This window comes from Alligator mississippiensis, chromosome 10 (assembly GCF_030867095.1).
Source record: "Alligator mississippiensis isolate rAllMis1 chromosome 10, rAllMis1, whole genome shotgun sequence".
Classification (NCBI taxonomy): Eukaryota; Metazoa; Chordata; order Crocodylia; family Alligatoridae; genus Alligator; species Alligator mississippiensis.
In genome coordinates, this window is record NC_081833.1 from 51,402,202 (window position 1) to 51,413,797 (window position 11,596).

Below are 11,596 nucleotides of genomic sequence, written 5' to 3' on the forward strand. Positions count from 1 at the left end.
GGCAAAAAAGGGTGAGGATGTAGCTAGTAGATGGTTTTATGGCTTTTAGTCATTTTCTCAGTCCATGACAGTATATTTGTCTGTGCCAATGTGAATTCATTTTTAAGGAGTATTTGCAGGGCATTCTCATATACAAATGTATCAGAATGGGGCTCTTGCCTAATAATAATTCGTTCATCTTTCTCTCCAGGCACCACTCTGCATTTGTCACACAAATTTTGTTCTGCATAAACCCGCACAACTGATGGATCACTTCTTGTTTCATTATCAGTTGTCTAGAAATGTCTCCCTCCCCTGCATGCCAGTATTTTACTAAAATTAAACTTTCAGGATAAATACCAGAATCACATTAGCTGAAAAATAATACTGTGTTACTATATTATTATTTTAGAATTCTAAAAAGAGCTCCAATATCACTGCCATATTTTTCCACATTAATTTCTTTCCCCTCTTTCTTTTACAATAGGCAGCTTGTTTTCTCCATTAGTTTTTACCTTGATACTCTTTTATACAGAACCCATTGTTTCAACTGGTATTCCCTTTCTTCTGATACCCTTAAGAATGCCCCTTATCTAAAGCAGCATTTCTCAACCTGTGGTTCATGACTCAAATACGGGTCACAAAATATGTGAAAGTCACAAACAAATTTAAAAAATGGATCAACAAGCTTTAAAAATGGATTGTCCTTTAGAGGAGAAAAACATGGAAAAGGGTGGCTTTCCCCTTGCAGACTAGCAGAGTCCAGCCTGCCAGGGTCTGCTTGGAACACCCCATGCCCTACACACCAACCCCCTGCCCCACAGACTGGGGGGGGGGGCTGGGGCCTGGGGCAGGGGGCAGTGGGTCAGGACTGAGGGACACAAGGTCAGGTCTGGCCATAAATGTTTACAAATGGGTCCTGATACAAAAAATGATGAGAAACTGATCTAGAGCATTCTGGTTTGTTTGCTGCTGCTTTCTTCCTTGATTCAAGTCATTCTGCTTTAAAATTGCGGATTTCCACAAATTCCTCATGAAGCCATATGACTTAATTTACATTATTTTTTCCACAGGAACTTTAATTTGTTGTGCTATCCTTATCATAAGCCAGATCCCAGTTCCATTACCCACATTATATAGTACTTTCCTTGGCATGTGGTTTTCTTGAGTTCAGTGGAATTCAGTAGAAGGAATTTAATATGACAGCAGGTGGTAAAATCTGGCCAACCTTCAATTTAGAATTTTTCATCTTTCTTCCCTTTCACCTGACTCTTTGCAGGGGCTACACGTGGGGGTGCACATTTACCCCCTGAGTGTGGCAGTGCACCCCCTACAAAAAGGTGCTGTCAACACTGCGGGAGCTCCTGCTTGCTGCCACCATGCTCCTGCCACTGCCACCATGCTCCTGCCGCCACCATGCCCCCCCAGCTGCCAGGGGTACGCATCATTCATTACTCCATGCCTACTTTTTCCCAAGAATCACTTTCTTTGGAATGCAGTAACCTTGGTACTGCTCATGAATTTCTTATTATGATGCACTTGAGTCATTCCCTTTTACAGATAAGCAAATAGGAGATGTCTTCTGTGTTTAGACAAATCCCAAACTTGTCTCCTTTGTAACTGAACAATTTTGTGGATGATGCACGCTCAGCAGTATTTGTTATCCAATAAATTTCTAGTGGTAAAAGTTTACCCAGCCCCTTGTACTTCAAAAGAACTTGAAAGCTGCCCTAGGTACTGTGTTTTCCTGGTTATCTAAAAGGTGATGTGCACAGTTACTTTAATTTTAATTTCAGGGAAATGCTTTAAACTAACAAATAAAGCTGATATTTTTTTCTTTGATGCTTTTTTCAACAGACTTGTTCAAAAAAGTTTTTTAAAGTTGTTCTGTTTCATTTTTTTTCTGATTTGTCCAAAAAAAATAAACAAATAAAACGTTATAACCCCAAAAAAACCAAAGCCAAAAACACCTCCTCCAAAAAGTTTGGCCTGAGTTCAGCTTTAAGCTATTAATGAGTGGAGTGGTAAAAAGAGAGGTTTTATTCGCATTAATATTCATCTCTCTAATTATAGATCCATTTATCTTAAAAGCTCAAACTTCAGTTCATATTATTAAAACAAAATCAGGATAAGATGGTAAATAAAATTCTGTTATGAAAGTTAGTGTTTTCAAGCAGTAAAAAGATACTTTAAAATACTAGCAGCAAAAAGATACTTTAAAATACTCTCTTAAAATCTCTCATCTGTAGCTGTTTAGAACTGAAACATAGCACAAGTTGTTATATTTTTTTCCATAAGGTCAAGATAGTTATGAGCACCTTGAATAACTAAACAATACTTGTAACAGACATCAAAACACAGACTTTGGAACTTCAATCACAGGGAATCAAGGCCAAAATATTTTCTGGTTTTGACCTCTTCAAATACTATTGTCTGGCTCAGCTCCTGGTGTTTGGCTGTATTTTCTGAGATCTAAGTCAAACTGTGCTTTCTCTCTGTGGTTATTTTCTCCCACCCCTGCTCCCTCCTTTTAATTCCCCAGCTGGGTGTATTGACCATTTAGGAAAAAGCAGTTCCTTTTGCTTTTGAACAGTTTGATTGTTTAAATAAACTTGTTTTAAAATGTGTTTGATGTCTTGGACTGAGTCTGAGAGAAGTTTTGAGGCTGATTCCAGGTTTCAGCTAACTCTCTAACTAGATAGGGAATAGCTGAATCCCTTCCTTACAGTGCTAACAGGTCCAAACAAGGTTTGAAATAATAATCTATCTGAGGCCATGCAGGCCCTTCTTCTCCAGCTGATCCCAGGCAATGAAAATGGGGTGCCCCCCCTCTAGTGAATGGTGGGGATAAAGCAAAGAGAATTAGCTCCTGCACAAAGGCCACAGTAGACAGGGGTGGAGGATGTACACTTTTTTATTGGTGAATGTTAAAACTCATATTTATTTACATGGCTTTGTAGAGTTGGAAGAGTATATTATTGCATGTCTTCCTCAGCCCTTTTATGGTGGCATGGCTACAGTATTAGAATAGTAAAAGACTACTTTTGTCAAAAAAAGCTTCGCTGAAGAGCTAACCAAGGTTACCAGCACCTCACCAAAGGCCAACCCAATGATTCAGGTTGGGTGCCTTATATATTACTAAACTGTTTAAATATATTGTTTTCAATTCTACAGAGATCCTTCTTAGTGAATAGTTAGCCAATGATCTTGTCCAAAAGGGTTTTTTTCCTAACTTGTGCACAGTTTTGAAAAGCATGCAGCATACCACTTTCCTCCATTAGGAAATACTGTATTATGTATTTCATGATTAGATGATGTGGTTAACAGTGAAAGTATCTTGAAAATCAAACAATTTTTTACTATTAGTTAATAGTTAATATTTAATTAGTTTATGGGGTTTTTTTCAGTTTTCTCAGTGCTCCCCTGTAAGAACAGGCCTTGACATAACTCCTAGCTGTATCAGGAAGGCATAATGACAACTATATTATAGAACAGGTTAAAAAAAGCAAGAAAAGTCCTAACCACTACTTCAATTTAAAGTTATGGTAGATAAAGCATATATGAAGATGTTTATAAAACTATATTAAGATGATTATAAAATGCTTCTTGAATATAAAAAGTAGTCTGTAAATGCCATTTTAAAGATTACTACAGTCATGGGCATGCTACTATGATTGGTACTGGCACTTGTATGTAAATATAGACTTAGGTTTAGGGTTTTTTTAACTTCTTAAATCATAGCATGTTTGCTCAAAAGAGGGCAAAAAACAGCAAGCCTCTAGTGGAAGCAGCAATAAAGCCTTTTTGCCACAAGATGGCACTACATGCACGCAGTCATGTAAAGGTAAGGTTATATTCCCAGACTAATGAAGAACAATTGCTTGCCTTATCACAACAAGGGAAGCAAATAAGTTATATGTTGCTTTCAAACTCCGTTTTGTAGGAAGAGGAGTGGAAGACAGAAATTGGGGGATCTCAGCTGACACACAAAGGAATGATTTGTCATATGAGCTCGAGATTACATTTTTTTTTTCAGTGTTACAAGGCGAAAGAGACCCACATTGGCTAAGTCCTCAACTGAAGTAGATCGGTATAGTTCAGTAGTTCATATCACTATGTTATTTTATTCCAGCTGAGACTTTGGTCCATAATAAAGCAACAGGGTTGAAAACTTATTCATATGGATGAGCAAATGTGGACAAGCTTCAGCTGGCCACCTCCAGTCAATGAGGGAGACATGGAGTGTCCCTGCATGTAAACACTGGATAGGAGGGTTGCAGGGGACTAATACATTACAAAGCAAAAGCTGCATCAAATGAGCCAATCCAAACAGTGTAATCTAAGCAGGTTAGATGTGCTTGTGTGAACAAGTCCCAAATTCAGGAAAATAGTGTCTTTTATTTTCACAGGAGAGGAACACTGGACATTGTTTTTCACGCTGGTGTTTGACATATCAGCTCAGGGAGAGCTATTTACAAAGCCAGTCCCAGCAAAGAGCTTTGGAAGCTAATGAGCATTTGGAACTGATTCAGGATGATATAAAACAATGAGAACTGTTTTAGCTATATTAGAAAGCTAATCTAGAAAGTTTATCTGAAAGTCAAATAATAATCTGACTTCAAACACTGCATCCAAATCACCTGTAGTTTTTCTAAAGAGGGAAGCGTGAAAGGAAGACAGAGGGGTAGAATTGAAATGTCACAGGTGCAAACTTTGAGTACAAACTTTGAGGGAATTCAAGGTCCAGATGCTAAATCAGATTGTAAGCAGGAGGAAGAAGGGCTCTGCATTTAATGTCTTCTGCCAAAAGCAGGAACTGAACACAGGTCTCCACTGAATGTTGTGTGTGACCCTGAATAAGTCATGAAGTTCTGACAAATATATGTCTGTACCAGATACTCCACTAACAATGAGGAGGGTAAGTTGATCCCTACCCATGCAGTTCTGTCACTAGTGTAGGGGAACAATATTTCTATGAAAGGATACCATGGCAGAGCACCTTTGGGGGGTGCTTGCCACTCAAGGGCTTTCACAGGCTCTGAGAAGCGCCTGCTTTGGTGGAGCAGCAGGGGAACCTCCCCCAGGAACTAGTCTAAGTGGGGAGGTGTGTGGCAGAGCCTGAAAAGGCAACTGGCAGGTGCAGCCCAGCTCTGATGAGTAGCCATTTTAAGATCCAGGCCAGCAGAACTGGAGGCAGCACTCTGCTGCCTGGCACCAAGGAAACAACATCTCCTGGTGGAGCTGCTGCTCCGGTAACACTCGGAGGTACAAGAGCACATGGGGATGATTAGGAGGCTCTTGGTCCTGGGCATGACCTAAATTGCACTCTGCCAGGGATGGGTGGCCTGATGGGGCTGTTTGTGGTGGAACAGTCCTCCAAAAATGCCAGACCAGTTACCACCCCGGTGGAAGGTGAGTAGGGGCGCCTAAACCCCAGCCCCTGCCTTCGGGTGGGTCATTTAACATCGAAGGCAGTTGGGGGCCAGGTACGGCTGTGGCCACCTGAGCCTGTGTGGGGTGCAAGACCCCGGAGAGTGAGAATGGTGGGCCAGGCACACTGGTGAGGGGCACCTGAGCCTGCAGGGTGTGTGTTTGACCCCAGGCCCCAGTGTAGGGGGCGGAGTATGTGCCTCAGTGGAGGCAGTGGGTAGAACGGGGTGCAGAGGGGCACCTAATGGCCTACACCAGAGGGGCAGTTGGGAGGCCCTGAAGAGAGGGGTGTGTAGAGAGGCCCTGTGAATGGTGGGGGGGCTGAAATGAGGCCCTGTGAGGAAAGGGTGTGAAGTGGGCCCCTCTGAGCAGGGGGCTTGAGGGTAAGCCCTGCTAACATGGGGGCTGAGTTAGGTCCAGGTAAGCCTCTGGGCTCCTGAGACCACAGGTGGGCCAGAGGCAGATTGGGTGGGGCGGCTGAGGAAGTGCTGCGTGTAAACAATGGGGCGAGTCAGGAGCCCCTAATTCAGAGCAGCTGGGTGAGCGACCCAGTGCGGGACTAGCGGCAGAGTCACACCGGCGTTCTGCAAACTGCCCAGCGCTCACACAGATGAGGGGCGTGGGAGAGGCCCAAGAGGCCATGTGCTTGCTGGCCTGGGAGTGCAGGGAAACAAGCCCCAGGACCCGCCAGGTGAGGGCAGGGTAAGAGTGACCTGCAAATGCAGGTATAAAATGTAGGTGCAATTAAAGCACATCAATGCATGTGTAGACACAACCTAGCACTAACTTTAGTGCCAGGTCTGCCCAGCTACTAGGGGCACATGGCAGGTGCACTAAGTTTAGTGTAGACACCTGTCAAAAATCGCTTAATGCGCATTAAATTTAGTCACGTTTAAATGCATGTGAAGACGCACCCAATACGAAGTGTTTTACTCTTCTCTTTATGATGCGATTTTGCTACCCTTAAAGCAAGTTCAGTGGGGGGGGGAGGAGTTGTAGATACAACATTCTCATCTCTCTCTTTTTTCTGACCAAGAAAAATAAAGGCTGCTTTAATAGAAAGGAGTTTTGTAAATGAGTTAAGACTGATAGTAGTAAGAGACATTCTGTTTTAACTTTTAGGTATGTGCAGAAGAAACTTTGGAAGGTCTTTTTAAGCGTTCAAAACCAACCACTGAGAGTTAAACTCCTATCTCCAAACACCACAGAGAACATATTTGGATAAGCAATTCAGCTGTTACAAACAGTGCCCTCTTGTGACAAGATACTAGAAATATGCACTCCCATTTCCAGAAGTAGTCACTGATTGGTATGTCCCAACTACATGGCAAATGACATGCTCCTTGTAGACACTGTCTACTGATAAGTTTCCAGGGTTTTTTTGAAGATATTCTTAGCAGAAATAGTGAAGTCGGACTAGGTGCTGTATAAAACAAGTCATGGTTTTACTGAAAAGACACTTCTAGGTAAGAAAAATTAAATTGCAAAATATATTATTATACTTATGATAGTCTTTCCACTGCAAAGTATTTGCAAAGTATTTAACAATTACTTGCATTGAATCAAAGACCAGTGAGACTAGCTGTCATTTTTGTTAAACATGTTCGAATTGATACTATCCATTTTACAATTCCAGTGTCTTGCCTATCTACGTCCTTAAAGCAGGGGAGGGCAATTATTTTGGGTGGAGGGTTGCTTACTGAGTTTTGGCAAGCCATCAAGGGCTGCATGAGTAGCCCCACCTCTTTTCAGGTGCCCCACCCCCTGGTCACCATGTGACTGGAAGTCTCGCCTCCTAACCTGTGACCTTTGCCACCAGAAGTCCCTCTCCTTCCCCCTAGAATTATTCCTTTCAGCAAGGGGTTTCACCATCTCTGAACCAGAAAAATACCAAATTATGTTCTAAAAATCAAACATCAACATTCATTAATTCCATTTAAAAAAATATTTTCTCCTGATTTGTATGTGTTTGTGTAGTGTACATAGAAGCGATAGTACAATAGCTTAAAGTGAACTCTTACTCTTGTATATTGTGGTAGGGTGTGCGTAGGAGGGTGCTATAGGTTTGTCAGCATATAGGAGGGGTGTATATGGGGGGATTTGTGAGGAGTGGAGAGGTGTGTGGGGTGTGGGTGGCTGGGGAGGGTTGTGGCTTATGTGGAGGGGGGAGGGTTTGCTCACAGCTTGCCCCTGCCAGCACTCCTACAAGCCCGGGCTCTGTGCTCCTGCCACTTCTGGCCCTGGGGCACTGGTGCAGATTCCATGCTCCTGCTTGCTGCCACTTAACCCCCCTGCCTGCCACTGCTGTGCTTCTCCTGCCACTTCCCCCCTCCCCCGGGCCACTCTGGCACCACGTCCCAGCTGCTCTTGCAGTCCTGGCACTGCAGCTGGGAACCATGTGATGCCGGAGTGTGGTGGGGTGAGCGGGGAAATGGCTGTGGCGGGAGGGGGCAGTGAGCGGGCGCACAGAGTGCAGTGACAGCCGGGCAGGAGCGTGCAGCCCGTGCTGATGCACTGAGGCCAGTGCCGGCAGGGCCCAGAGTAGGGCAGCAGCAGCGCAAGGCCTGGGCTGCTAGGGGCTTTACGGAGCTGGGCTGTGCTGCTCAAGCAGGGAGAGGAGGACCCTAGCCTGGTTCCATAGAGTCCCTACCAGCCCAGGCTCTGCGCTCCTGCCACCTCGCTCTGGGCCTCACTGGTGCTGGCCCTGGTGCACCAGCATAGGTCCCACACTCCCACCCGGTTGTTGCTGTGTTCCACACATCTGCTCGCTGCCCCTTCCCCCTGCCTGCTGCTGCCATTGACCCGCTCTCCCGCTCTGCCCACCAGCCAGCACCACGTGGTTCCCTTCTACAGCACCGGGGCCACAGGAGCTGGCCTGGCCAGCCTGAGGGCTGAGATGATCACCCACAGTCCTCCCCTGCCTCCCTCCCCACCTCCTTCTTATCTGTATTTCCCTTGGTGCAGGGAGGCAGGAACAGTCTCAGGCCAGAAACCTCCAGAAGCCCCTGCTAGGCAGAGGCTTCTGGCTGGGGCTCAGAGGGAATACAGAGGGGATGGGACTGGCCAGATTTGCTGCTGCAGCTGTTTAGTTCTGCCACTGGCTCCCCCTGGGTCCCACTGTCCCTGTCCTCGGTCATTTTGGACAGGCAGCCAGGGCCAGATAAATGTTAATTTTCTAAAATTTTTAGGGACCCCACAGGCCAGATAGAATGGCCTGGCAGGCTGGGTCTGGCTTGCAGGCTGTATTTTGCCCTCCCCTGTCTTAAAGTACTGGGTTTCTCCTTTTCAATAGATTTACTCTAACTAAAAATTAACACTACATTGACGGGGAGGAAAATAAAATGAAATGAATCTCTTTCTCCTTATAAAAAGTTGACATTTTAATGTCAACTGCTGATTGGATCATTTGTTTCCCTAATCATTGCTTGGCGATGCTTTGAAAATTGAAGAGGCTATTTATGTACAAAATATCAGGTATTTATTGAACAGAATACAAAGGAAAAAATCAGACAAATGTATTATTGCCTTACTGAATGTATCCACATGATACATTAAAGCCCTCAAAAAAAGACGGGACATTTAATATGGCTAACAAGAATAGGCAGTGATGAGTAAGGACTTTTTAAAAAACAGAATCTGGCAGGGATGTAAAACCTCAAGGACCACCTGTACTTGACCAGTAATGAGAAGAAATTTTCCCTATTGGCAAATAACTCTGTAATATCCTACTGCGGGATTTCTTTTACTTTCTAGTCAGAGTAGACCTCATTCTACCAGCAGGTTCTAGTCAGAAAGACCTCATTCTGTATTAAAATGGACAACCAGTGTAGCAACTCCTACCATTTCCTATGAAATATTCAGTTTAGAGGCTCTACCAAAAAGGTGTGATGGAAAGCTAGTAAAAATGTGAGCTGATCTACACCGTGTTCAACATTTCTATTTCTAATATTCCCATTTAGCCTTTAAGAACCCCAAAGAATAAAGGGTCATAAGAATGACATAAGTAATCATTATTAATACAAAAGTAATAGATGGGACAGTCACTTCCATTAGCACTTCAGTCCTCCTAAATTTATTGAAAAAAAATGTAAAGCTAAACTAGGACAACCTGATACAATGGTTTGTTTCCCTAATCATTGCTTGAGGATGCTTTTTAAATGTAAAACACTGTTTATGCACCAAACACTGGATGTTTATTGAACAAAATACCAAGGAGAAGTCAGGAAAATGTAAGACATGCTTCATTACAGAGAGGAAACAATTAACTCAAATCTAAATGGGCAGCCTTGTAGGTAAAATATAATTCAGTCTTGGAAGTGTAAGAGTCAAAGCTACAACATTTTCACAGCTCGATATGAAGCAAAATATCATTAGTAGGGCTGTGCAAAGCTTTGGTTGCTGATTTGATTTGGAGGAGATTTGGCGTGATTTGGCGGCTGAACCTCTGAATCCAAATCGAACTAGGAGACTCATTAATCTCTCCGAATCGAATCAGAAGCCTCCAATTTGATTTGGAGAGATTTGACGATTCGGCCATAGACACAGCTTTATATGGTTTTTTTCTACATACCTCAAGGTACCAGGCGGCTCATAAATGCTGAGATGGTGGGGCGGATGCAGTGTCCCACGGGAGTGCCGGGGAGCGGGGGTCCCCAGCATGCTCGGTGACAGACTTAAAAGTGGACCAGAAGCACTTCCGGTCCACTTCCGGGTCTCCCGCCAAGCAGATGGCGGGGGGGAGCTCCCCCACACTCCTGTGGGATGCTCCATCTGCCACAGCATCTCAGCGTTCATGAACCACGCCTGGTGCCTTGAGGTATGTAGAAAAAACATAAAAATCGCTGATTCTCCAAATAAGAATTGAATCTTCAGATTTGGATTTGGCCAAATCAAATCGGGACAGTGATCCAAATCAACTAATCAAATCACTGTCCCTGAATCGGGTTGAATCTGAATCGAATATGACCCACTTCGCACACCCCTAATCATTAGGGACTGAGGTGACCAAGCTCATCCAATAAGGAGAGGGTGAAGTGCACAACAAGAAAAATACGTAACAGTGAAACAACTGGCTCCCTATGGCCTTAATTCCTCTGATGCAGTCAGTGCTTGATTAAAAGGTAAACACTCACCACTGATGGTAGAGAACAGTATTTACTGTATTTCTAAGAGCACAGATCAGAATCCACATCACAGAGACTTTGGAAAACTTCAACCGAACAGTTATATCATTATTCTCCCCCATCACCTTCTTCCACAACTCGAAGTAGCCTTTTGCAATGATTGATCCTATGCTCCTTGTGCACTAAGTGGCAGGTGGGTTTTGCAGTGCCTTTTTTTGCTGACCCAATAGATAAAAGGATGCATTTGCCTCATTAGAACTTTTCCAAGTTTGAGCTAGCCCAAGCTTGTCTACAATGAAGACTTTGGAGAGTGATAAGAAATACTTCACAAGTAACATATACAAAAATGTATTTTAATATAGCAGGCTAGTGTTTGAAATAATCTTTATGCACACTGGGCACATCTTCACATGGAATTACAGCATATGAATACACTGCAGAGCTTATTGCTCCAGAGTTTATTGCTCCCGGGCACAGGCTCAGGTGATGTGCCTGGAACAAATAAATTCTGGAGCAATAAGCTCTGCAACTTGTTCATGCACAGCACATGGAGCCAGGTGAAAGCAGCCCTGGCTGACTGAAGACCCTAGGGGCCAGCCTACCAGCCCAGGGCTGCTCCCCATGGCTCAATATAATGTAAATTAATCTACTCCATCCTAATAGGGGTGCATGTGTAGACACCAAGATATATACTGCACAGCTAATTAGTCAACTGCACAGTAAACATCTCATGTAGGCATGCCCCCAACATAGCAATGAATCATGGGCCAGGTATTAGAGAGAATGCCTCAAGTGTTATTTGGGCAATATGACCTCAGCCTTAACCATGAAGAATACCTTGAGAACCTTCAAAAGGTACCTACAAGGCAATTTTAGTCTGGTCTTAGTGCAAACAAGAAAAAGTATGACATTTTTTAAAGCTTCAGATGTGTACTGCAACTATGTTTGGGCAGACTTTACATAAATCACAAGAAAAAGCTGGAGCTTTGTGTAAGACACTCCTTGCTCTTGTTTCAATGGACCAAACCCTCATTTCTGAGTTTGTTAATCAGACTACTGAATAT